We start from the raw sequence: 27216 nt of genomic DNA on the forward strand, positions 1-27216 counted from the left end.
TGTGGAACCAGCTTCCAGTTTGGATTCGGGAGACAGACACTATCTCTACTTTTAAGATCAGGCTTAAAACTTTCCTTTTTGCTAAAGCATATAGTTAGGGCTGGACCAGGTGACCCTGAATCCTCCCTTAGTTATGCTGCAATAGATGTAGGCTGCCGGGGGATTCCCATGATGCATTGAGTTTTTCCTTTCCAGTCACCTTTCTCGCTCACTATGTATTAACAGACCTCTCTGTATTGAATCATATCTGTTATTAACCTCTGTCTCTCTTCCACAGCATGTCTTTATCCTGTCTTCCTTCTCTCACCCCAACCGGTCGCAGCAGATGGCCGCCCCTCCCTGAGCCTGGTTCTGCCGGAGGTTTCTTCCTGTTAAAAGGGAGTTTTTCCTTCCCACTGTTGCCAAAGTGCTTGCTCATAGGGGGTCATATGATTGTTGGGTTTTTCTCTGTATCTATGAAGCGCCTTGAGGCGACTTTTGTTGTGATTTGGCGCTATATAAATAAAATTGAATTGAATTGAATAAATATTTGGATACAGACACATTGTCTAATGTTGCTTCTGTACATTACCAGAATGAATTAAAAGTGAAACGACTCCAATGCAGTTGAAGTGCAGACTTTAAGTTTTAATTCAATGGGTTGGACGAAATGATTGCATAAAAATGTGAGGGGAAAAAGTAATTTGTAAACACAATCCTATCATTTCAGCGGCTCTAAAGTAATTAGACAAATTAAATAACTGAAAATAAAACGATCATTTCTATTTCTATTATTCAAAACCCTTTGTTGGCAATGACAGCCTGAAGTCTTGAAGTCATGGACACCACCAGATGCTGGCATTCCTCCTTACTAAGGCTCTGCCAGGCCTTTACTGCATTGGCTTTCAGTTGCTGTTTGTTTGTGGGTCTTTCTTTCCTAAATTTAGTCTTCAACAAGTGAAATGTATGCTCTATTGTGTTAAAATCCAGTGGCTGACTTGGCCATTCAGGAATATTCTATTTCTTTACTTTAATAAAGTCATGGGGTGCTTGGACTGTATGTTTTGGGTCATCGTCCATCTTTATTATTAAATGCTGCCCAATCAATGTGACTACTTTTAGCTGGACTTAAGCAGACAGACAAGTATGTCTCTGAACGCATTCGGCTGCTTCAGTCCTGTGTCACATATTCAGTAAACACTACCAGTGCCACTGGCAGCCATGCATGCCCAAACCATCACACTGCCTCTGTCATGTTTTACAGATGATGTGGTATACTTGGGATCATGAGTCGTTCCATACCTTCTCTATACTTTTTTTCTTGCCATCATTCTGGTAGTGGTCGATCTTGGTTTTATCTGTCCAAAGAATGTTTTTCCAAAATTTTGCTGGCTTTTACTAGATGTTTTTTTTGTTTTGTTTTTTTGTTAAGTCCATTCCAGCCTTTCTATTCTTGAGGCTTATGAGTGGCTTGCACCTTGCAGTGAACCCTCTGTATTAGGGCTGTTCGATATGACAATATGAAAACATCTATCATTTCATATTATACGCTATCATTTGTTCTGTGGTGTTGCAAAATAAATTTAATGTCAATATTTTTCATTGTTTTGATGGTAAGTAGTGGCTATATGAATTTCTTAATTTTCTTTCTGTTATGTTCTCTTTGACCGCATGTTGTCTGTTCGCAGTAAAATTTTCAAAATGCAAACACTACGTCTCAAATCAATTCCAGGGGTGCTGTAAGCCTTTCATTTTCATGTCATTGAACTGCTTTTGATCCAGAAAAGGGCTGTATTAAAAGACCCAAAGCAGCTGCCCATTAATGAGGGCACATTAGGCAATCTACACCACACCAGGGCCTGAGTTGTCGGCTGGGGCCACCTACACCACACCAGGGCCTGTGGTTCTGGCTGAGGCCATCTTCACAAAAGCAGGCCCTGTGCTGCTGGCTGAGGCCACCTACAACACACCAGGGCCAGTGCTGCTGGCCGAGGCTAACTACACCACACCAGGCCCTGTGCTGGTTCCTGAGGCCATCTTCAAAAATCCAGGGCCTGTGCTGCTGGATAAATGCTAAACTGAGTCTTTGGGTTAGGGTATTAGGCAAGCATGCAGGTAGGGTTATAGGATTGTGTTCGTGACTTCAGGTACTGGCCACCTCATCACTTGATTCCATAAATTGACACATTGTGCTCTGGGCAGCAGCTTGAGGCCATACCACCTTGAGCACGCCTGACCTCGTCTGATTTCGGAAGCTAAGCAGGGCTGGGCTTGGTTAGTACTTGGATGGGAGACTGCCTGGGAATACCTGGTGCTGTAAGCCTTTCATGTCATTGAACTGCTTTTGATCCAGAGAAGGAGTCTATTAAACGACCCAAAGCAGCTGCCCAATAATGAGGGCACATTAACGACATTGCTTTTGGCTGTTTTCACCAATGTCTTGTTCTGCTGGCTGAGGCCACCTACAACACACCAGGGCCTGTGCTGGTTCCTGAGGCCATCTTCAAAAATCCAGGGCCTGTGCTGCTGGATAAATGCTAAACTGAGTCTTTGGTTTAGGGTATTAGGCAAGCATGCAGGTAGGGTTAAAGGATTGTGTTCGTGACTTCAGGTACTGGCCACCTCATCACTTGATTCCATAAATTGACACATTGTTCTGTGGGCAGCAGCTTACGGCCATACCACCCTGAGCACGCCTGACGTCGTCTGCTCTTGGAAGCTAAGCAGAGCTTGGCTTGGTTAGTACTTGGATGGGAGACTGCCTGGGAATACTTGGTGTCGTAAGCATTTCATTTTCATGTCATTGAACTGCTTTAGATCCAGAGAAGGAGTCTATTAAACGACCCAAAGCAGCTGCCCATTAATGAGGGCACATTAACGACATTGCTTTTGGCTGTTTTCACCAATGTCTTGTTCTGCTGGCTGAGGCCACCTACAACACACCAGGGCCAGTGCTGCTGGCCGAGGCTAACTACACCACACCAGGCCCTGTGCTGGTTCCTGAGGCCATCTTCAAAAATCCAAGGCCTGTGCTGCTGGATAAATGCTAAATTGAATCTTTGGGTTAGGGTATTAGGCAAGCATGCAGGTAGGGTTATAGGATTGTGTTCGTGACTTCAGGTACTTGCCACCTCATCACTTGCATCCATAAATTGACACATTGTGCAGTGGGCTGCAGCTTACGGCCATACCACCCTGAGCACGCCTGACCTCGTCTGATCTTGGAAGCTAAGCAGGGCTGGGCCTGGTTAGTACTTGGATGGGAGACTGCCTGGGAATACCTGGTGCTGTAAGCCTTTCATTTTCATGTCATTGAACTGCTTTAGATCCAGAGAAGGAGTCTATTAAATGACCGAAAGCAGCTGCCCAATAATGAGGGCACATTAACGACATTTCTTTGGGCTGTTTTCACCAATGTCTTGTTCTGCTGGCTGAGGCCCCCTTAAACTGATAAGAACATATTTTTTTTTTTTCTTTTTTTATTTACTTTCCACAACATTTCCATCCTTTACATTTACATTTCACATTTCTCATACATCTTAACATATTACTTTCCAAATCAATGTCATACCTTCATTTCTTTACACCTAAATAAACATCCTACAGAAAGAGAAGAGAAGTTGAACAACAAGAAAATCCCACAAAATGAAAGACCAGAAACTGAAGAAACAATCGCCTTTCTATTATCTCGCTCCTTATCACTCACCACCTTTTTTTTGGTGGTTTTAAAAAGATGATTTTCCACCTATCCTTAATTGTATCACTTCCCCACTTTTCTAATTCATGCCAGTATATACTTTCAAATTCTTTCTCTATTGCCTTAACTGTTCCTATCTCTCTCCATTTATACACTCCGGTTATATTTCCCTGCCTTGCTTTCCATAATTTAAGTTTTACAATTGATATCAGCATACAAATTATTTTGTTTTGTTCTTTTCCCACTCCTTTAACCCCAAACGAAGTGATTTCATCATATGTCACATTCTCCAAGCACTTATAACTCTCTTTCACCCCATCCCACACCTTTTTTGCATATTCACATCCCCATAATACATGTTCAATTGTTTCATCTTCCATACAGTTTTTCCTTGGACAGACTTTTTGCTTCCCCAAATTGTGGGCATACATTGTGACCCTGACTGGTAGCCTTCTATGCAAGTGCAACCAATTAAAATCTTTAAGCCCGTTCTTAAAACTCTTGTCCTGGGCCCGTACCCACACTTCAGAGCTCACCATTACTGGATTGACATTGAGTTTCTGTACCAGTTTCCTATATAGTAACTTATGATTTATCACTGTATCCTCATCTTTACATTCCGTATATCTCCTCCCCCACTTTACCATTCGCTGGAAGTACTCCGGCCTAGTCTCAGCTTTAGGGCCTTTATTATCCCACCCTATTAGAAACCGGTATGGTATAGACAGCCAAAACCATATCAGGATTTGGCATTTGTGTATATATGTCTTTTTCAAGAGTATACATACATTGCTATAGAATATTGCATCCAGCTTTAGAGGAACGTTTGGCACATCCCTCCCACCATCTGCTATTTCCTGATACATTAGCGCTCTTTTCACATATTCATAGCCCCCCCATATAAAATTAAATATTCCCCTCATTAGTTGAGCTCTATACTTCTGCGGCATCGGAAAGACGTAGGCCAAGTGTAGCAGCTTTGGCAATACATCGGCCTTTACAACCAACACTTTCCCTGAAACTGAAAGTTTTCTTGTCTTCCATAATCCCAGGTTTTTTTCGACTACAGTCATCTTCTTTTTCCAATTACACAATGCATCCCCCTCCCCATTCCCAAAAGAAATTCCTAATACGTCCATAGGGCCTTCGCACAACATATAATCACAGATCTTGTCCTTCCTCCCCTCCCACTTCCCAAGGTATTTGTACCTAGTCTTCTCCTTGTTTATTCTCGATCCAGTTGCTTTTTCATAATCATATAGAATGTCTATCACTCCCCTTAAGCTTTCATCGTCTGCCAAGTATAATATTGTGTCATCCGCGTATTGTGATATTTTTAAGCTCTCGCCCCGGGGCAACGTTATCCCTTTAACAATGTGGCTCACCCTTATTGCACAAGCAAGAGGTTCTGCGTATAAAACAAACAGCACCACAGAGAGCGGGCACCCTTGCCGCAATCCTCTTGTTTGTTGCACTTTATCCGTTAAATGCCCATTAATTTTGATTTTTGAATTTATTCCCTTATATAAAACCTTTACCCATTTTGTAATGGCTCCTCCTAGACCCAGCCCCTCCATAACCTTCCACAAAAAAGCGTGGTCTACTCTATCGAAAGCTTTCTGCTGATCCAGGCTAACACATATTGCAGCAATGTTTCTCTCCTTTACATATGTGAGTACATCCCTGTGTAGATGTAAGTTCCATGTGATTTGCCTCCCCTGTATCCCACAAGTTTGATCCAATTCCACTATGTGTGACATGACTCCTGCTAGCCTATTCGCCAGAACCTTACTCAGTATTTTATAGTCCACGCACAGCATAGTTAGTGGCCTGTAATTGTCTAGTTGGTTCGGGTTTCCTTTCTTAAACAGAATAGCCACCACTCCCGTTTTCATGCTTTCCGGCATCTCTCCTCCCTCCATGATTTCCTTAAAAACCTCCAAAAGGTGGATCCCCACCATATCCCAAAACACCACGTAAAATTCTTTTGTTAGGCCATCTATGCCGGGCACCTTATTGGCCTTCATTGCCGTTACCACATTATACACCTCCCCTACTGTCAATTCCCCCCCCAGCTTTCCATTTTCTTCTTCGGGTAGCCTTCTCCTTAGCGATCTTATAAAGACCTCCCCCTTCCCCTCATCCAAGCTCTCCTTTGTAAACAATTTTCCATAATATTCTTCCGCCGTTCTTAACAAATCATCTTTCCCCCTTATCACCTTTCCATCCCTCTCCAGTTCCGTTATAACCCCCCTCTTATCCCTAGTCTTCATTTTGCTAAAAAAGTATGAGGAGCACTTCTCGTTCTCCTCATACTCTTCCTGTTTTAATTTATATATTACGGCCCTCGCTTTCCTCTCAAGTAATTCCTCCTGTCTCATTTTTAAATTTTCCAAGTACCCTTCCTTTTTAATTCCCCTTCCCGTATTTTCCATAATATAGATTTTTTCTATTTCTTTTTGTATTGTGTCGAACTCTTTCTTTTGGACTTTTGACCTCTCTGTACAATATTTGATTGTAAACTTTTTGATTTTTTTCTTTATGTCCTCCCACCAAACCACGTTGTTACTGTATAAACTTTTCATCTCAGCCCATATCGGGAAGATTTTCATGAAGCCTTCCCTATAGGCTTTCTCTGCGAGGACGTCGTTGTTAAACTTCCAATACCCTTTTCCAAAGTCTGGCCCTACTATCTCAAGCTCCACATCAACTGCTTGATGGTCTGTGAAGAGGGCCGGTATTGTTTTTCCCTCTATTATTTTGCACTTTTTTTCTACTAAAATGTAATCTAACCTACTCTTCACCCCCCTTGTGTTCTTCCAAGTATACCCCACTTGCTTTCCCAGTAACTTCCCCATTACATCAATTAGTCCATATTTCGTAATGAAGGTCCTAAAGGGGAGGGAAAACTTTTCCCTTTCCAAAGAGCAATTAAAATCCCCTCCCACAATAATATCTTTCCTAGTCAAAAAACAAGTATCCATTTTTTGGAAAAGGTCCTTACGTAGCCCGTGCTCCACCTGTGCATATACATTTATTATCCGACATTGAGTCCCATTTTTATCAATATCCACCACCATTACCCTTCCTTGTATTACAGTAAAGCTCTCAATTATCTGAATATCCTTATTCCCACATAACACCCCAACTCCAGTCCCATGTACCCCCCCAATGCTCCAAGTAGATTCCCCTCCCCTCCATTCCTCAGTAAACAAAGCAACATCCCTCTCATCTCTCAGATGAGCTTCCTGAACCAAACAAACATCGAAATTGAAGCTCAATAAAAATTCATAAACAATTTTTCTCTTCCGGGCACTTTTTAGCCCCCTAACATTCAGGGTAATTATCCGTAGTTTTCCCATACCATAAACAAAAAGCAAGTGGAGCACTAAGGGCAAAAAATATAATAATAATACTAAAGAGAAAAAACAAAAACAAAAACAAAAACAAAAAAAAAACCAAAAAAAAAAAACAATGAGTCTCTTGGTATATTTTACCTGCTCTCTTGGATTCTCTAACTATCCATATTGACATGTAACAAAAGGTCTTTTATGAAAGAGTCCTCGGACTTTTCTTCGCTCTCGTCTTCCTCTTCCATATCTCCATCGCTTGTCACATCACTTAGAGGGGTATGCATGCACTCAGTCTGTGTTCCCCTCAACACATACCCCTCCACATTTCCACCCTCCTCCAAAACCTCCTCCCTAATATCTTGATCACTTAGCTTACCATCTTCAGAGAAGGCGGCTGGACTCACCTTTCTCCTCCTTTTAGCGGACTTTCTCCGTGGTTTTCCAACCACTTCCCAACCTTTTTGGGGTTCCTCCCCCTGCTGTACTTTCTCACCATCTTGCTCAAGACTTCTCTCTCCCTTCTCCTCACGTCGCTCCATCCCCTCCTCCACACCTTCCACCTTGTCCTCGTTAGCCTGATTTCCAGCAGCTGGTATCGGCTCCTGGGGCCTTGCTCCTACACCAGAGTCTATTTCCTCTTCGCTACGTTCTTCCCCAATAAGTCCAGTCTTTACCACGGCTGAATAAGGCCGTGGCTTAGTACAATCTCTCGCCATGTGCGCTTCCGAGTCACATAAGTGACATCTTCTGGGCTCCTTGCAGTTCCTCGTAATATGTCCAAGCTCGCCGCAACTCCTACACCTCACCTGGTCGCATTGTTCCACATTATGTCCAACACTCCCGCATTTCCTGCATGCTTGGGGCTGCCCTGCGTAAACAAGGAAGCCTCTGTCCGCTCCAATAGAAAAGACTGCAGGTGGGTGGCAATATCCATCTTCACTGTTCATATCCGCCCTCAATTTGATGCGAAATTGTCTCTTTCCGGTCCATATGCCCAGACCATCCTTTATCTTTCGTACTCCTGGGAGAACAGTAACGTATCTCCCTAGAAAGTACCTAATAGTCTCTTCCGTGACCCATGGGTTATACATATGTATCGTTAAAATTCTGTATTCATTGCGATACAAAGGGGTCACCATATATCTCCGCAGTTCTTTATCTTCTTCCACAATGCTCTTCCTTCTCACTTCTTCCGCGTATTCTCCTGTAGAGAAAGTCACATCATAGTGCTTACTTGCGGTGCTCTGTTGTAGGCAGAATATTTCCTCCGGCTGTATCTTCAAGGCTTCGAAAAGGATTCTCCGTCCAAAAGTTATTCTGTCATGCATTTGTGTGTCTTTCTCCATGAGTTCAAATCTCAGCGTATTTCTTGTTCCAAAAGTCTCGGAAAAACTGGCCGACGACGTCGCCATCTTTGGTTGCTTCCCGCCTCCTCTGATAAGAACAGATACTACACTTGATCTTAGCCAAAAGGCCGAGAAGCGATGGCCTCCTGCAGGTTCCTGGCTGAGCCGCCTTCTCGGGACACTTCTCGCTTGTGACGGTGCGCTCTTTCACTTGGCTCACAGGGAGGGCTCCGCTTCAAATCTCCGCCCACCCACAGTAGCTCAGAGGCCTGCGGAGCTGCCTGGAACTGCGCGCTTTCTTCTATTTCTTCTTTTGAACATCGAGGAGAGGGCCCAGCCAGACGGCAGACCCTGCCAAAAATAGGTGCAACTCCTTAGCCTCACTCTCCACGGAAGTCTTTAGTAAAAGGCGAAAGACTTGTACGTTTTGAAGAGAAGCCAGAGTTTGTGTTTCTTTGGCCTCGCAGGAAGCCGCAGTGACTCCTCGTGCCGGCTTCCGGCGTCACGGTAGGCCCTGTTTGCTTGGCTGAAGGGGCAGATCTCAGGCCCCGCCTGCTCTGCTCCAGAGTTCGACTTTGACAGGAGAGGGGTGACTGGAGAGGAGCACGTTCGCGGCTTCAGGCTGCTTTCTGGCTCTTGGCTTGGCAGACCTTACTGTGTTTGGCTTTTTTGCTTTTGCACAAAGTCAGCAAAGGGGGCACCATTCCCGGAGGCGCTGCAATAGCGGGTCGATGCGTGGAGCGAACGGAGCGAGCCCCTTATTCGGCTCCCTGTTCTAAAAATGCGTTTAATACGTTGCCCCCGAATCGGGGGCGTATCAGATATTAAACTGATAAGAACAGATACTACACTTGATCTTAGCCAAAAGGCCGAGAAGCGATGGCCTCCTGCAGGTTCCTGGCTGAGCCGCCTTCTCGGGACACTTCTTGCTTGTGACGGTGCGCTCTTTCACTTGGCTCACAGGGAGGGCTCCGCTTCAAATCTCCGCCCACCCACAGTAGCTCAGAGGCCTGCGGAGCTGCCTGCGGAGCTGCCTGGAACTGCACGCTTTCTTCTATTTCTTCTTTTGAACATCGAGGAGAGGGCCCAGCCAGACGGCAGACCCTGCCAAAAATAGGTGCAACTCCTTAGCCTCACTCTCCACGGAAGTCTTTAGTAAAAGGCGAAAGACTTGTACGTTTTGAAGAGAAGCCAGAGTGTGTGTTTCTCTGGCCTCGCAGGAAGCCGCAGTGACTCCTCGTGCCGGCTTCCGGCGTCACGGTAGGCCCTGTTTGCTTGGCTGAAGGGGCAGATCTCAGGCCCCGCCTGCTCTGCTCCAGAGTTCGACTTTGACAGGAGAGGGGTGACTGGAGAGGAGCACGTTCGCGGCTTCAGGCTGCTTTCTGGCTCTTGGCTTGGCAGACCTTACTTTGTTTGGCTTTTTTGCTTTTGCACAAAGTCAGCAAAGGGGGCACCATTCCCGGAGGCGCTGCAATAGCGGGTCGATGCGTGGAGCGAACGGAGCGAGCCCCTTATTCGGCTCCCTGTTCTAAAAATGCGTTTAATACGTTGCCCCCGAATCGGGGGCGTATCAGATATTAAACTGATAAGAACAGATTTTTTTTTTCCTTTTTTTTATTTACTTTCCACAACATTTCCATCCTTTACATTTACATTTCACATTTCTCATACATCTTAACATATTACTTTCCAAATCAATGTCATACCTTCATTTCTTTACACCTAAATAAACATCCTACAGAAAGAGAAGAGAAGTTGTACAACAAGAAAATCCCACAAAATGAAAGACCAGAAACTGAAGAAACAATCGCCTTTCTATTATCTCGCTCCTTATTACTTACCACCTTTTTTTTGGTGGTTTTAAAAAGATGGTTTTCCACCTATCCTTAATTGTATCACTTCCCCACTTTTCTAATTCATGCCAGTATATACTTTCAAATTCTTTCTCTATTGCCTTAACCGTTCCTATCTCTCTCCATTTATACACTCCGGTTATATTTCCCTGCCTTGCTTTCCATAATTTAAATTTTACAATTGATATCAGCATACAAATTATTTTATTTTGTTCTTTTCCCACTCCTTTAACCCCAAACGAAGTGATTTCATCATATGTCACATTCTCCAAGCACTTATAACTCTCTTTCACCCCATCCCACACCTTTTTTGCATATTCACATCCCCATAATACATGTTCAATTGTTTCATCTTCCATACAGTTTTTCCTTGGACAGACTTTTTGCTTCCCCAAATTGTGGGCATACATTGTGACCCTGACTGGTAGCCTTCTATGCAAGTGCAACCAATTAAAATCTTTAAGCCCGTTCTTAAAACTCTTGTCCTGGGCCCGTACCCACACTTCAGAGCTCACCATTACTGGATTGACATTGAGTTTCTGTACCAGTTTCCTATATAGTAACTTATGATTTATCACTGTATCCTCATCTTTACATTCCGTATATCTCCTCCCCCACTTTACCATTCGCTGGAAGTACTCCGGCCTAGTCTCAGCTTTAGGGCCTTTATTATCCCACCCTATTAGAAACCTGTATGGTATAGACAGCCAAAACCATATCAGGATTTGGCATTTGTGTATATATGTCTTTTTCAAGAGTATACATACATTGCTATAGAATATTGCATCCAGCTTCAGAGGAACGTTTGGCACATCCCTCCCACCATCTGCTATTTCCTGATACATTAGCGCCCTTTTCACATATTCATAGCCCCCCCATATAAAATTAAATATTCCCCTCATTAGTTGAGCTCTATACTTCTGCGGCATCGGAAAGACGTAGGCCAAATGTAGCAGCTTTGGCAATACATCGGCCTTTACAACCAACACTTTCCCTGAAACTGAAAGTTTTCTTGTCTTCCATAATCCCAGGTTTTTTTCGACTACAGTCATCTTCTTTTTCCAATTACACAATGCATCCCCCTCCCCATTCCCAAAAGAAATTCCTAATACGTCCATAGGGCCTTCGCACAACATATAATCACAGATCTTGTCCTTCCTCCCCTCCCACTTCCCAAGGTATTTGTACCTAGTCTTCTCCTTGTTTATTCTCGATCCAGTTGCTTTTTCATAATCATATAGAATGTCTATCACTCCCCTTAAGCTTTCATCGTCTGCCAAGTATAATATTGTGTCATCCGCGTATTGTGATATTTTTAAGCTCTCGCCCCGGGGCAACGTTATCCCTTTAACAATGTGGCTCACCCTTATTGCACAAGCAAGAGGTTCTGCGTATAAAACAAACAGCACCACAGAGAGCGGGCACCCTTGCCGCAATCCTCTTGTTTGTTGCACTTTATCCGTTAAATGCCCATTAATTTTGATTTTTGAATTTATTCCCTTATATAAAACCTTTACCCATTTTGTAATGGCTCCTCCTAGACCCAGCCCCTCCATAACCTTCCACAAAAAAGCGTGGTCTACTCTATCGAAAGCTTTCTGCTGATCCAGGCTAACACATATTGCAGCAATGTTTCTCTCCTTTACATATGTGAGTACATCCCTGTGTAGATGTAAGTTCCATGTGATTTGCCTCCCCTGTACCCCACAAGTTTGGTCCATTTCCACTATGTGTGACATGACTCCTGCTAGCCTATTCGCCAGAACCTTACTCAGTATTTTATAGTCCACGCACAGCATAGTTAGTGGCCTGTAATTGTCTAGTTGGTTCGGGTTTCCTTTCTTAAACAGAATAGCCACCACTCCCGTTTTCATGCTTTCCGGCATCTCTCCTCCCTCCATGATTTCCTTAAAAACCTCCAAAAGGTGGATCCCCACCATATCCCAAAACGCCACGTAAAATTCTTTTGTTAGGCCATCTATGCCGGGCACCTTATTGGCCTTCATTGCCGTTACCACATTATACACCTCCCCTACTGTCAATTCCCCCCCCAGCTTTCCATTTTCTTCTTCGGGTAGCCTTCTCCTTAGCGATCTTATAAAAACCTCCCCCTTCCCCTCATCCAAGCTCTCCTTTGTAAACAATTTTCCATAATATTCTTCCGCCGTTCTTAACAAATCATCTTTCCCCCTTATCACCTTTCCATCCCTCTCCAGTTCCGTTATAACCCCCCTCTTATCCCTAGTCTTCATTTTGCTAAAAAAGTATGAGGAGCACTTCTCGTTCTCCTCATACTCTTCCTGTTTTAATTTATATATTACGGCCCTCGCTTTCCTCTCAAGTAATTCCTCCTGTCTCATTTTTAAATTTTCCAAGTACCCTTCCTTTTTAATTCCTCTTCCCGTATTTTCCATAACATCGATTTTTTCTATTTCTTTTTGTATTGTGTCAAACTCTTTCTTTTGGACTTTTGACCTCTCTGTACAATATTCGATTGTAAACTTTTTGATTTTTTTCTTTATGTCCTCCCACCAAACCACGTTGTTACTGTATGAACTTTTCATCTCGGCCCATATCGGGAAGATTTTCATGAAGCCTTCCCTATAGGCTTTCTCTGCGAGGACGTCGTTGTTAAACTTCCAATACCCTTTTCCAAAGTCTGGCCCTACTATCTCAAGCTCCACATCAACTGCTTGATGGTCTGTGAAGAGGGCCGGTATTGTTTTTCCCTCTATTATTTTGCACTTTTTTTCTACTAAAATGTAATCTAACCTACTCTTCACCCCCCTTGTGTTCTTCCAAGTATACCCCACTTGCTTTCCCAGTAACTTCCCCATTACATCAATTAGTCCATATTTCTTAATGAAGGTCCTAAAGGGGAGGGAAAACTTTTCCCTTTCCAAAGAGCAATTAAAATCCCCTCCCACAATAATATCTTTCCTAGTCAAAAAACAAGTATCCATTTTTTGGAAAAGGTCCTTACGTAGCCCGTGCTCCACCTGTGCATATACATTTATTATCCGACATTGAGTCCCATTTTTATCAATATCCACCACCATTACCCTTCCTTGTATTACAGTAAAGCTCTCAATTATCTGAATATCCTTATTCCCACATAACACCCCAACTCCAGTCCCATGTACCCCCCCAATGCTCCAAGTAGATTCCCCTCCCCTCCATTCCTCAGTAAACAAAGCAACATCCCTCTCATCTCTCAGATGAGCTTCCTGAACCAAACAAACATCGAAATTGAAGCTCAATAAAAATTCATAAACAATTTTTCTCTTCCGGGCACTTTTTAGCCCCCTAACATTCAGGGTAATTATCCGTAGTTTTCCCATACCATAAACAAAAAGCAAGTGGAGCACTAAGGGCAAAAAATATAATAATAATACTAAAGAGAAAGAAAAAAAAACAAAAAAAAAACAATGAGTCTCTTGGTATATTTTACCTGCTCTCTTGGATTCTCTAACTATCCATATTGACATGTAACAAAAGGTCTTTTATGAAAGAGTCCTCGGACTTTTCTTCGCTCTCGTCTTCCTCTTCCATATCTCCATCGCTTGTCACATCACTTAGAGGGGTATGCATGCACTCAGTCTGTGTTCCCCTCAACACATACCCCTCCACATTTCCACCCTCCTCCAAAACCTCCTCCCTAATATCTTGATCACTTAGCTTACCATCTTCAGAGAAGGCGGCTGGACTCACCTTTCTCCTCCTTTTAGCGGACTTTCTCCGTGGTTTTCCAACCACTTCCCATCCTTTTTGGGGTTCCTCCCCCTGCTGTACTTTCTCACCATCTTGCTCAAGACTTCTCTCTCCCTTCTCCTCACGTCGCTCCATCCCCTCCTCCACACCTTCCACCTTGTCCTCGTTAGCCTGATTTCCAGCAGCTGGTATCGGCTCCTGGGGCCTTGCTCCTACACCAGAGTCTATTTCCTCTTTGCTACGTTCTTCCCCAATAAGTCCAGTCTTTACCACGGCTGAATAAGGCCGTGGCTTAGTACAATCTCTCGCCATGTGCGCTTCCGAGTCACATAAGTGACATCTTCTGGGCTCCTTGCAGTTCCTCGTAATATGTCCAAGCTCGCCGCAGCTCCTACACCTCACCTGGTCACATTGTTCTGCATTATGTCCAACACTCCCGCATTTCCTGCATGCTTGGGGCTGCCCTGCGTAAACAAGGAAGCCTCTGTCCGCTCCAATAGAAAAGACTGCAGGTGGGTGGCAATATCCATCTTCACTGTTCATATCCGCCCTCAATTTGATGCGAAATTGTCTCTTTCCGGTCCATATGCCCAGACCGTCCTTTATCTTTCGTACTCCTGGGAGAACAGTAACGTATCTCCCTAGAAAGTACCTGATAGTCTCTTCCGTGACCCATGGGTTATACATATGTATCGTTAAAATTCTGTAATCATTGCGATACAAAGGGGTCACCATATATCTCCGCAGTTCTTTATCTTCTTCCACAATGCTCTTCCTTCTCACTTCTTCCGTATATTCTCCTGTAGAGAAAGTCACATCATAGTGCTTACTTGCGGTGCTCTGTTGTAGGCAGAATATTTCCTCCGGCTGTATCTTCAAGGCTTCGAAAAGGATTCTCCGTCCAAAAGTTATTCTGTCATGCATTTGTGTGTCTTTCTCCATGAGTTCAAATCTCAGCGTATTTCTTGTTCCAAAAGTCTCGGAAAAACTGGCCGACGACGTCGCCATCTTTGTTTGCTTCCCGCCTCCTCTGATAAGAACAGATACTACACTTGATCTTAGCCAAAAGGCCGAGAAGCGATGGCCTCCTGCAGGTTCCTGGCTGAGCCGCCTTCTCGGGACACTTCTCGCTTGTGACGGTGCGCTCTTTCACTTGGCTCACAGGGAGGGCTCCGCTTCAAATCTCCGCCCACCCACAGTAGCTCAGAGGCCTGCGGAGCTGCCTGGAACTGCGCGCTTTCTTCTATTTCTTCTTTTGAACATCGAGGAGAGGGCCCAGCCAGACGGCAGACCCTGCCAAAAATAGGTGCAACTCCTTAGCCTCACTCTCCACGGAAGTCTTTAGTAAAAGGCGAAAGACTTGTACGTTTTGAAGAGAAGCCAGAGTGTGAGTTTCTCTGGCCTCGCAGGAAGCCGCAGTGACTCCTCGTGCCGGCTTCCGGCGTCACGGTAGGCCCTGTTTGCTTGGCTGAAGGGGCAGATCTCAGGCCCCGCCTGCTCTGCTCCAGAGTTCGACTTTGACAGGAGAGGGGTGACTGGAGAGGAGCACATTCGCGGTTTCAGGCTGCTTTCTGGCACTTGGTTTGGCAGACCTTACTTTGTTTGGCTTTTTTGCTTTTGCACAAAGTCAGCAAAGGGGGCACCATTCCCGGAGGCGCTGCAATACCGGGTCGATGCGTGGAGCGAACGGAGCGAGCCCCTTATTCGGCTCCCTGTTCTAAAAATGCGTTTAATACGTTGCCCCCGAATCGGGGGCGTATCAGATATTAAACTGATAAGAACAGATACTACACTTGATCTTAGCCAAAAGGCCGAGAAGCGATGGCCTCCTGCAGGTTCCTGGCTGAGCCGCCTTCTCGGGACACTTCTCGCTTGTGACGGTGCGCTCTTTCACTTGGCTCACAGGGAGGGCTCCGCTTCAAATCTCCGCCCACCCACAGTAGCTCAGAGGCCTGCGGAGCTGCCTGGAACTGCGCGCTTTCTTCTATTTCTTCTTTTGAACATCGAGGAGAGGGCCCAGCCAGACGGCAGACCCTGCCAAAAATAGGTGCAACTCCTTAGCCTCACTCTCCACGGAAGTCTTTAGTAAAAGGCGAAAGACTTGTACGTTTTGAAGAGAAGCCAGAGTGTGTGTTTCTCTGGCCTCGCAGGAAGCCGCAGTGACTCCTCGTGCCGGCTTCCGGCGTCACGGTAGGCCCTGTTTGCTTGGCTGAAGGGGCAGATCTCAGGCCCCGCCTGCTCTGCTCCAGAGTTCGACTTTGACAGGAGAGGGGTGACTGGAGAGGAGCACGTTCGCGGCTTCAGGCTGCTTTCTGGCTCTTGGCTTGGCAGACCTTACTTTGTTTGGCTTTTTTGCTTTTGCACAAAGTCAGCAAAGGGGGCACCATTCCCGGAGGCGCTGCAATACCGGGTCGATGCGTGGAGCGAACGGAGGGAGCCCCTTATTCGGCTCCCTGTTCTAAAAATGCGTTTAATACGTTGCCCCCGAATCGGGGGCGTATCAGATATTAAACTGATAAGAACAGATACTACACTTGATCTTAGCCAAAAGGCCGAGAAGCGATGGCCTCCTGCAGGTTCCTGGCTGAGCCGCCTTCTCGGGACACTTCTCGCTTGTGACGGTGCGCTCTTTCACTTGGCTCACAGGGAGGGCTCCGCTTCAAATCTCCGCCCACCCACAGTAGCTCAGATGCCTGCGGAGCTGCCTGGAACTGCGCGCTTTCTTCTATTTCTTCTTTTGAACATCGAGGAGAGGGCCCAGCCAGACGGCAGACCCTGCCAAAAATAGGTGCAACTCCTTAGCCTCACTCTCCACGGAAGTCTTTAGTAAAAGGCGAAAGACTTGTACGTTTTGAAGAGAAGCCAGAGTCTGTGTTTGTCTGGCCTCGCAGGAAGCCGCAGTGACTCCTCGTGCCGGCTTCCGGCGTCACGGTAGGCCCTGTTTGCTTGGCTGAAGGGGCAGATCTCAGGCCCCGCCTGCTCTGCTCCAGATTTCGACTTTGACAGGAGAGGGGTGACTGGAGAGGAGCACCTTCGCGGCTTCAGGCTGCTTTCTGGCTCTTGGCTTGGCAGACCTTACTTTGTTTGGCTTTTTTGCTTTTGCACAAAGTCAGCAAAGGGGGCACCATTCCCGGAGGCGCTGCAATACCGGGTCGATGCGTGGAGCGAACGGAGCGAGCCCCTTATTCGGCTCCCTGTTCTAAAAATGCGGTTAATACGTTGCCCCCGAATCGGGGGCGTATCAGATATTAAACTGATAAGAACAGATTTTTTTTTTTTTTTTTTTTTTTTTAAAGAACAGATTTTTTTCCTTTTTTTATTTACTTTCCACAACATTTCCATCCTTTACATTTACATTTCACATTTCTCATACATCTTAACATATTACTTCCCAAATCAATGTCATACCTTCATTTCTTTACATCTAAATAAACATCCTACAGAAAGAGAAGAGAAGTTGAACAACAAGAAAATCCCACAAAATGAAAGACCAGAAACTGAAGAAACAATCGCCTTTCTATTATCTCGCTCCTTATCACTCACCACCTTTTTTTTGGTGGTTTTAAAAAGATGGTTTTCCACCTATCCTTAATTGTATCACTTCCCCACTTTTCTAATTCATGCCAGTATATACTTTCAAATTCTTTCTCTATTGCCTTAACTGTTCCTATCTCTCTCCATTTATACACTCCGGTTATATTTCCCTGCCTTGCTTTCCATAATTTAAGTTTTACAATTGATATCAGCATACAAATTATTTTATTTTGTTCTTTTCCCACTCCTTTAACCCCAAACGAAGTGATTTCATCATATGTCACATTCTCCAAGCACTTATAACTCTCTTTCACCCCATCCCACACCTTTTTTGCATATTCACATCCCCATAATACATGTTCAATTGTTTCATCTTCCATACAGTTTTTCCTTGGACAGACTTTTTGCTTCCCCAAATTGTGGGCATACATTGTGACCCTGACTGGTAGCCTTCTATGCAAGTGCAACCAATTACAGTTTTTTCTGATTGCTTAAGCACATTTTTTGTAACTATTGGCTATTTTTGCAAAACTCTACACACAAATAAGAAAACCTGTCACCCAATTATCAAAACATTGTAGTTCTCTTGCAAAAGCGAACACAGCTAGATTAACTCTTCAAACCTTCGTAAAAATGGTGTTTTCGTATCAAACAGTACACACAAGCCATCATCTACTAAGCACACAATGCGCCAACTGCACACTGATGGTATGAATACAAAACACATCTGGCTTTTGCTTTCTCTGTGTACAGATGTCAATTGAACATTCTGCCTCTGCCCCCAACATCTGGACGTCTAGCAATTCTGTAAAGTAACAATTTCAGTATTTTTGCATGTATGGTACTGTTGTGTTTCTCATTAGAGTATGGCAGTGCTACAAAGTACTTACCGATTCTCATTTCGAAATGTCCTAATGATGCTTGCCACAGTGTAGCGGCTCAGTTTAGGCTGAACCCGTTGGCCAGCTTCCCTCAGGGTCATCCCATGGTTGATGACATGGTCCACTATTGTAGCCCTGATGTCATCAGTTATTCTGTTTCTTACTCTTCTTACCCTTCCTCTTTCCCCTCCTCGTCCTCTTCTTGCTCCTCTTTGTCCTCTTCCTCTAACTTCCTCTAACCCTCTTGCTTCTTCACCTCCACGTCCTCTTCCTCCAACTTCTTCACCTCCACGTCCTCTCCCTCGGCCTCCTCTGATTCTCACTCTTCTCACTCTTACTGCTCCTTCCATTGTACTCCACATAGACAGCTTACCTGTGGCCTGTTTATAGTGCTTAGGCTGATTGCAAAGTGGACTAATTATCTAAAACAGTTTTCACATCTGAAAGTGTGCCAGACAGTTGGCAAAATAGTGTTAATGATAGCCATACATGTGTATAATTTTGCTAGGAGTGTGTTGGAAATTTGGTAATTGAGTGTAAGCAGTGAGTTGTGCCTACAGTTTTGCAAAGTGTGTGTTACAAAATTGCAAACTGAGTGCAAAGCAATGTTTGTGCTTTTAGTTTTGCAAACTCAGTGAGTGGTTTTGCTATAAGTGTTAATAGTTTTAGGAATTGTGCTATAAGAATCACAGTTAGGGTTTAAGCATTCAGAAAAAACTGTAAAATCTTTAAGCCCGTTCTTAAAACTCTTGTCCTGGGCCCGTACCCACACTTCAGAGCTCACCATTACTGGATTGACATTGAGTTTCTGTACCAGTTTCCTATATAGTAACTTATGATTTATCACTGTATCCTCATCTTTACATTCCGTATATCTCCTCCCCCACTTTACCATTCGCTGGAAGTACTCCGGCCTAGTCTCAGCTTTAGGGCCTTTATTATCCCACCCTATTAGAAACCGGTATGGTATAGACAGCCAAAACCATATCAGGATTTGGCATTTGTGTATATATGTCTTTTTCAAGAGTATACATACATTGCTATAGAATATTGCATCCAGCTTCAGAGGAACGTTTGGCACATCCCTCCCACCATCTGCTATTTCCTGATACATTAGCGCCCTTTTCACATATTCATAGCCCCCCCATATAAAATTAAATATTCCCCTCATTAGTTGAGCTCTATACTTCTGCGGCATCGGAAAGACGTAGGCCAAATGTAGCAGCTTTGGCAATACATCGGCCTTTACAACCAACACTTTCCCTGAAACGGAAAGTTTTCTTGTCTTCCATAATCCCAGGTTTTTTTCGACTACAGTCATCTTCTTTTTCCAATTACACAATGCATCCCCCTCCCCATTCCCAAAAGAAATTCCTAATACGTCCATAGGGCCTTCGCACAACATATAATCACAGATCTTGTCCTTCCTCCCCTCCCACTTCCCAAGGTATTTGTACCTAGTCTTCTCCTTGTTTATTCTCGATCCAGTAGCTTTTTCATAATCATATAGAATGTCTATCACTCCCCTTAAGCTTTCATCGTCTGCCAAGTATAATATTGTGTCATCCGCGTATTGTGATATTTTTAAGCTCTCGCCCCGGGGCAACGTTATCCCTTTAACAATGTGGCTCACCCTTATTGCACAAGCAAGAGGTTCTGCGTATAAAACAAACAGCACCACAGAGAGCGGGCACCCTTGCCGCAATCCTCTTGTTTGTTGCACTTTATCCGTTAAATGCCCATTAATTTTGATTTTTGAATTTATTCCCTTATATAAAACCTTTACCCATTTTGTAATGGCTCCTCCTAGACCCAGCCCCTCCATAACCTTCCACAAAAAAGCGTGGTCTACTCTATCGAAAGCTTTCTGCTGATCCAGGCTAACACATATTGCAGCAATGTTTCTCTCCTTTACATATGTGAGTACATCCCTGTGTAGATGTAAGTTCCATGTGATTTGCCTCCCCTGTACCCCACAAGTTTGGTCCATTTCCACTATGTGTGACATGACTCCTGCTAGCCTATTCGCCAGAACCTTACTCAGTATTTTATAGTCCACGCACAGCATAGTTAGTGGCCTGTAATTGTCTAGTTGGTTCGGGTTTCCTTTCTTAAACAGAATAGTCACCACTCCCGTTTTCATGCTTTCCGGCATCTCTCCTCCCTCCATGATTTCCTTAAAAACCTCCAAAAGGTGGATCCCCACCATATCCCAAAACGCCACGTAAAATTCTTTTGTTAGGCCATCTATGCCGGGCACCTTATTGGCCTTCATTGCCGTTACCACATTATACACCTCCCCTACTGTCAATTCCCCCCCCAGCTTTCCATTTTCTTCTTCGGGTAGCGTTCTCCTTAGCGATCTTATAAAAACCTCCCCCTTCCCCTCATCCAAGCTCTCCTTTGTAAACAATTTTCCATAATATTCTTCCGCCGTTCTTAACAAATCATCTTTCCCCCTTATCACCTTTCCATCCCTCTCCAGTTCCGTTATAACCCCCCTCTTATCCCTAGTCTTCATTTTGCTAAAAAAGTATGAGGAGCACTTCTCGTTCTCCTCATACTCTTCCTGTTTTAATTTATATATTACGGCCCTCGCTTTCCTCTCAAGTAATTCCTCCTGTCTCATTTTTAAATTTTCCAAGTACCCTTCCTTTTTAATTCCCCTTCCCGTATTTTCCATAATATAGATTTTTTCTATTTCTTTTTGTATTGTGTCGAACTCTTTCTTTTGGACTTTTGACCTCTCTGTACAATATTTGATTGTAAACTTTTTGATTTTTTTCTTTATGTCCTCCCACCAAACCACGTTGTTACTGTATAAACTTTTCATCTCGGCCCATATCGGGAAGATTTTCATGAAGCCTTCCCTATAGGCTTTCTCTGCGAGGACGTCGTTGTTAAACTTCCAATACCCTTTTCCAAAGTCTGGCCCTACTATCTCAAGCTCCACATCAACTGCTTGATGGTCTGTGAAGAGGGCCGGTATTGTTTTTCCCTCTATTATTTTGCACTTTTTTTCTACTAAAATGTAATCTAACCTACTCTTCACCCCCCTTGTGTTCTTCCAAGTATACCCCACTTGCTTTCCCAGTAACTTCCCCATTACATCAATTAGTCCATATTTCGTAATGAAGGTCCTAAAGGGGAGGGAAAACTTTTCCCTTTCCAAAGAGCAATTAAAATCCCCTCCCACAATAATATCTTTCCTAGTCAAAAAACAAGTATCCATTTTTTGGAAAAGGTCCTTACGTAGCCCGTGCTCCACCTGTGCATATACATTTATTATCCGACATTGAGTCCCATTTTTATCAATATCCACCACCATTACCCTTCCTTGTATTACAGTAAAGCTCTCAATTATCTGAATATCCTTATTCCCACATAACACCCCAACTCCAGTCCCATGTACCCCCCCAATGCTCCAAGTAGATTCCCCTCCCCTCCATTCCTCAGTAAACAAAGCAACATCCCTCTCATCTCTCAGATGAGCTTCCTGAACCAAACAAACATCGAAATTGAAGCTCAATAAAAATTCATAAACAATTTTTCTCTTCCGGGCACTTTTTAGCCCCCTAACATTCAGGGTAATTATCCGTAGTTTTCCCATACCATAAACAAAAAGCAAGTGGAGCACTAAGGGCAAAAAATATAATAATAATACTAAAGAGAAAGAAAAAAAAACCAAAAAAAAAAACAATGAGTCTCTTGGTATATTTTACCTGCTCTCTTGGATTCTCTAACTATCCATATTGACATGTAACAAAAGGTCTTTTATGAAAGAGTCCTCGGACTTTTCTTCGCTCTCGTCTTCCTCTTCCATATCTCCATCGCTTGTCACATCACTTAGAGGGGTATGCATGCACTCAGTCTGCGTTCCCCTCAACACATACCCCTCCACATGTCCACCCTCCTCCAAAACCTCCTCCCTAATATCTTGATCACTTAGCTTACCATCTTCAGAGAAAGCGGCTGGACTCACCTTTCTCCTCCTTTTAGCGGACTTTCTCCGTGGTTTTCCAACCACTTCCCAACCTTTTTGGGGTTCCTCCCCCTGCTGTACTTTCTCACCATCTTGCTCAAGACTTCTCTCTCCCTTCTCCTCATGTCGCTCCGTCCCCTCCTCCACACCTTCCACCTTGTCCTCGTTAGCCTGATTTCCAGCAGCTGGTATCGGCTCCTGGGGCCTTGCTCCTACACCAGAGTCTATTTCCTCTTCGCTACGTTCTTCCCCAATAAGTCCAGTCTTTACCACGGCTGAATAAGGCCGTGGCTTAGTACAATCTCTCGCCATGTGCGCTTCCGAGTCACATAAGTGACATCTTCTGGGCTCCTTGCAGTTCCTCGTAATATGTCCAAGCTTGCCGCAACTCCTACACCTCACCTGGTCGCATTGTTCCGCATTATGTCCAACACTCCCGCATTTCCTGCATGCTTGGGGCTGCCCTGCGTAAACAAGGAAGCCTCTGTCCGCTCCAATAGAAAAGACTGCAGGTGGGTGGCAATATCCATCTTCACTGTTCATATCCGCCCTCAATTTGATGCGAAATTGTCTCTTTCCGGTCCATATGCCCAGACCGTCCTTTATCTTTCGTACTCCTGGGAGAACAGTAATGTATCTCCCTAGAAAGTACCTGATAGTCTCTTCCGTGACCCATGGGTTATACATATGTATCGTTAAAATTCTGTAATCATTGCGATACAAAGGGGTCACCATATATCTCCGCAGTTCTTTATCTTCTTCCACAATGCTCTTCCTTCTCACTTCTTCCGCGTATTCTCCTGTAGAGAAAGTCACATCATAGTGCTTACTTGCGGTGCTCTGTTGTAGGCAGAATATTTCCTCCGGCTGTATCTTCAAGGCTTCGAAAAGGATTCTCCGTCCAAAAGTTATTCTGTCATGCATTTGTGTGTCTTTCTCCATGAGTTCAAATCTCAGCGTATTTCTTGTTCCAAAAGTCTCGGAAAAACTGGCCGACGACGTCGCCATCTTTGTTTGCTTCCCGTCTCCTCTGATAAGAACAGCTACTACACTTGATCTTAGCCAAAAGGCCGAGAAGCGATGGCCTCCTGCAGGTTCCTGGCTGAGCCGCCTTCTCGGGACACTTCTCGCTTGTGACGGTGCGCTCTTTCACTTGGCTCACAGGGAGGGCTCCGCTTCAAATCTCCGCCCACCCACAGTAGCTCAGAGGCCTGCGGAGCTGCCTGGAACTGCGCGCTTTCTTCTATTTCTTCTTTTGAACATCGAGGAGAGGGCCCAGCCAGACGGCAGACCCTGCCAAAAATAGGTGCAACTCCTTAGCCTCACTCTCCACGGAAGTCTTTAGTAAAAGGCGAAAGACTTGTACGTTTTGAAGAGAAGCCAGAGTTTGTGTTTCTTTGGCCTCGCAGGAAGCCGCAGTGACTCCTCGTGCCGGCTTCCGGCGTCACGGTAGGCCCTGTTTGCTTGGCTGAAGGGGCAGATCTCAGGCCCCGCCTGCTCTGCTCCAGAGTTCGACTTTGACAGGAGAGGGGTGACTGGAGAGGAGCACGTTCGCGGCTTCAGGCTGCTTTCTGGCTCTTGGCTTGGCAGACCTTACTTTGTTTGGCTTTTTTGCTTTTGCACAAAGTCAGCAAAGGGGGCACCATTCCCGGAGGCGCTGCAATAGCGGGTCGATGCGTGGAGCGAACGGAGCGAGCCCCTTATTCGGCTCCCTGTTCTAAAAATGCGTTTAATACGTTGCCCCCGAATCGGGGGCGTATCAGATATTAAACTGATAAGAACAGATTTTTTTTTTTTTTCCTTTTTTTATTTCCTTTCCACAACATTTCCATCCTTTACATTTACATTTCACATTTCTCATACATCTTAACATATTACTTTCCAAATCAATGTCATACCTTCATTTCTTTACATCTAAATAAACATCCTACAGAAAGAGAAGAGAAGTTGAACAACAAGAAAATCCCACAAAATGAAAGACCAGAAACTGAAGAAACAATCGCCTTTCTATTATCTCGCTCCTTATTCCTTACCACCTTTTTTTTGGTGGTTTTGAAAAGATGGTTTTCCACCTATCCTTAATTGTATCACTTCCCCACTTTTCTAATTCATGCCAGTATATACTTTCAAATTCTTTCTCTATTGCCTTAACTGTTCCTATCTCTCTCCATTTATACACTCCGGTTATATTTCCCTGCCTTGCTTTCCATAATTTAAGTTTTACAATTGATATCAGCATACAAATTATTTTATTTTGTTCTTTTCCCACTCCTTTAACCCCAAACGAAGTGATTTCATCATATGTCACATTCTCCAAGCACTTATAACTCTCTATCATCCCATCCCACACCTTTTTTGCATATTCACATCCCCATAATACATGTTCAATTGTTTCATCTTCCATACAGTTTTTCCTTGGACAGACTTTTTGCTTCCCCAAATTGTGGGCATACATTGTGACCCTGACTGGTAGCCTTCTATGCAAGTGCAACCAATTAAAATCTTTAAACCCGTTCTTAAAACTCTTGTCCTGGGCCCGTACCCACACTTCAGAGCTCACCATTACTGGATTGACATTGAGTTTCTGTACCAGTTTCCTATATAGTAACTTATGATTTATCACTGTATCCTCATCTTTACATTCCGTATATCTCCTCCCCCACTTTACCATTCGCTGGAAGTACTCCGGCCTAGTCTCAGCTTTAGGGCCTTTATTATCCCACCCTATTAGAAACCGGTATGGTATAGACAGCCAAAACCATATCAGGATTTGGCATTTGTGTATATATGTCTTTTTCAAGAGTATACATACATTGCTATAGAATATTGCATCCAGCTTCAGAGGAACGTTTGGCACATCCCTCCCACCATCTGCTATTTCCTGATACATTAGCGCCCTTTTCACATATTCATAGCCCCCCCATATAAAATTAAATATTCCCCTCATTAGTTGAGCTCTATACTTCTGCGGCATCGGAAAGACGTAGGCCAAATGTAGCAGCTTTGGCAATACATCGGCCTTTACAACCAACACTTTCCCTGAAACGGAAAGTTTTCTTGTCTTCCATAATCCCAGGTTTTTTTCGACTACAGTCATCTTCTTTTTCCAATTACACAATGCATCCCCCTCCCCATTCCCAAAAGAAATTCCTAATACGTCCATAGGGCCTTCGCACAACATATAATCACAGATCTTGTCCTTCCTCCCCTCCCACTTCCCAAGGTATTTGTACCTAGTCTTCTCCTTGTTTATTCTCGATCCAGTTGCTTTTTCATAATCATATAGAATGTCTATCACTCCCCTTAAGCTTTCATCGTCTGCCAAGTATAATATTGTGTCATCCGCGTATTGTGATATTTTTAAGCTCTCGCCCCGGGGCAACGTTATCCCTTTAACAATGTGGCTCACCCTTATTGCACAAGCAAGAGGTTCTGCGTATAAAACAAACAGCACCACAGAGAGCGGGCACCCTTGCCGCAATCCTCTTGTTTGTTGCACTTTATCCGTTAAATGCCCATTAATTTTGATTTTTGAATTTATTCCCTTATATAAAACCTTTACCCATTTTGTAATGGCTCCTCCTAGACCCAGCCCCTCCATAACCTTCCACAAAAAAGCGTGGTCTACTCTATCGAAAGCTTTCTGCTGATCCAGGCTAACACATATTGCAGCAATGTTTCTCTCCTTTACATATGTGAGTACATCCCTGTGTAGATGTAAGTTCCATGTGATTTGCCTCCCCTGTACCCCACAAGTTTGGTCCATTTCCACTATGTGTGACATGACTCCTGCTAGCCTATTCGCCAGAACCTTACTCAGTATTTTATAGTCCACGCACAGCATAGTTAGTGGCCTGTAATTGTCTAGTTGGTTCGGGTTTCCTTTCTTAAACAGAATAGCCACCACTCCCGTTTTCATGCTTTCCGGCATCTCTCCTCCCTCCATGATTTCCTTAAAAACCTCCAAAAGGTGGATCCCCACCATATCCCAAAACGCCACGTAAAATTCTTTTGTTAGGCCATCTATGCCGGGCACCTTATTGGCCTTCATTGCCGTTACCACATTAAACACCTCCCCTACTGTCAATTCCCCCCCCAGCTTTCCATTTTCTTCTTCGGGTAGCCTTCTCCTTAGCGATCTTATAAAAACCTCCCCCTTCCCCTCATCCAAGCTCTCCTTTGTAAACAATTTTCCATAATATTCTTCCGCCGTTCTTAACAAATCATCTTTCCCCCTTATCACCTTTCCATCCCTCTCCAGTTCCGTTATAACCCCCCTCTTATCCCTAGTCTTCATTTTGCTAAAAAAGTATGAGGAGCACTTCTCGTTCTCCTCATACTCTTCCTGTTTTAATTTATATATTACGGCCCTCGCTTTCCTCTCAAGTAATTCCTCCTGTCTCATTTTTAAATTTTCCAAGTACCCTTCCTTTTTAATTCCCCTTCCCGTATTTTCCATAATGTAGATTTTTTCTATTTCTTTTTGTATTGTGTCGAACTCTTTCTTTTGGACTTTTGACCTCTCTGTACAATATTTGATTGTAAACTTTTTGATTTTTTTCTTTATGTCCTCCCACCAAACCACGTTGTTACTGTATAAACTTTTCATCTCGGCCCATATCGGGAAGATTTTCATGAAGCCTTCCCTATAGGCTTTCTCTGCGAGGACGTCGTTGTTAAACTTCCAATACCCTTTTCCAAAGTCTGGCCCTACTATCTCAAGCTCCACATCAACTGCTTGATGGTCTGTGAAGAGGGCCGGTATTGTTTTTCCCTCTATTATTTTGCACTTTTTTTCTACTAAAATGTAATCTAACCTACTCTTCACCCCCCTTGTGTTCTTCCAAGTATACCCCACTTGCTTTCCCAGTAACTTCCCC

The 27216-nt window shown here is 44.1% G+C and overlaps 1 protein-coding gene, 13 non-coding genes and 4 pseudogenes across 17 annotated transcripts in view; 2 read left to right on the top strand and 16 right to left on the bottom strand.

Annotated features, from left to right (window-relative positions):
* Positions 1-27216, bottom strand: part of LOC146502969 (uncharacterized) — a 225304-nt gene that overhangs the window by 15515 nt on the left and 182573 nt on the right. The gene's annotated exons all lie outside the window — the stretch shown is intronic.
* On the top strand, positions 2184-2302 carry LOC146502971 (5S ribosomal RNA; annotated as a pseudogene).
* On the top strand, positions 3157-3275 carry LOC146502972 (5S ribosomal RNA). Its single transcript, XR_014868946.1, has one exon. It is a non-coding gene; the product is annotated as a 5S ribosomal RNA (ribosomal RNA).
* Positions 8374-8515, bottom strand: LOC146502973 (U2 spliceosomal RNA; annotated as a pseudogene).
* LOC146502974 (U5 spliceosomal RNA) lies at positions 8710-8822 on the bottom strand. Its single transcript, XR_014869149.1, has one exon. It is a non-coding gene; the product is annotated as a U5 spliceosomal RNA (small nuclear RNA).
* LOC146502975 (U2 spliceosomal RNA) lies at positions 9066-9256 on the bottom strand. Its single transcript, XR_014869059.1, has one exon. It is a non-coding gene; the product is annotated as a U2 spliceosomal RNA (small nuclear RNA).
* On the bottom strand, positions 9463-9575 carry LOC146502976 (U5 spliceosomal RNA). The gene has a single exon (XR_014868886.1). It is a non-coding gene; the product is annotated as a U5 spliceosomal RNA (small nuclear RNA).
* Positions 9819-10011, bottom strand: LOC146502977 (U2 spliceosomal RNA). The gene has a single exon (XR_014869113.1). It is a non-coding gene; the product is annotated as a U2 spliceosomal RNA (small nuclear RNA).
* Positions 14880-15021, bottom strand: LOC146502978 (U2 spliceosomal RNA; annotated as a pseudogene).
* Positions 15216-15328, bottom strand: LOC146502979 (U5 spliceosomal RNA). The gene has a single exon (XR_014868887.1). It is a non-coding gene; the product is annotated as a U5 spliceosomal RNA (small nuclear RNA).
* On the bottom strand, positions 15572-15762 carry LOC146502980 (U2 spliceosomal RNA). Its single transcript, XR_014869020.1, has one exon. It is a non-coding gene; the product is annotated as a U2 spliceosomal RNA (small nuclear RNA).
* Positions 15957-16069, bottom strand: LOC146502981 (U5 spliceosomal RNA). Its single transcript, XR_014868888.1, has one exon. It is a non-coding gene; the product is annotated as a U5 spliceosomal RNA (small nuclear RNA).
* On the bottom strand, positions 16313-16503 carry LOC146502982 (U2 spliceosomal RNA). Its single transcript, XR_014869056.1, has one exon. It is a non-coding gene; the product is annotated as a U2 spliceosomal RNA (small nuclear RNA).
* LOC146502983 (U5 spliceosomal RNA) lies at positions 16698-16810 on the bottom strand. Its single transcript, XR_014869148.1, has one exon. It is a non-coding gene; the product is annotated as a U5 spliceosomal RNA (small nuclear RNA).
* Positions 17054-17242, bottom strand: LOC146502984 (U2 spliceosomal RNA). The gene has a single exon (XR_014869104.1). It is a non-coding gene; the product is annotated as a U2 spliceosomal RNA (small nuclear RNA).
* On the bottom strand, positions 23277-23418 carry LOC146502985 (U2 spliceosomal RNA; annotated as a pseudogene).
* On the bottom strand, positions 23613-23725 carry LOC146502986 (U5 spliceosomal RNA). Its single transcript, XR_014869150.1, has one exon. It is a non-coding gene; the product is annotated as a U5 spliceosomal RNA (small nuclear RNA).
* LOC146502987 (U2 spliceosomal RNA) lies at positions 23969-24164 on the bottom strand. The gene has a single exon (XR_014869112.1). It is a non-coding gene; the product is annotated as a U2 spliceosomal RNA (small nuclear RNA).

The sequence above is a fragment of the Neolamprologus multifasciatus genome, chromosome 14, assembly GCF_963576455.1.
Source record: "Neolamprologus multifasciatus chromosome 14, fNeoMul1.2, whole genome shotgun sequence".
Taxonomy (NCBI): domain Eukaryota; kingdom Metazoa; phylum Chordata; class Actinopteri; order Cichliformes; family Cichlidae; genus Neolamprologus; species Neolamprologus multifasciatus.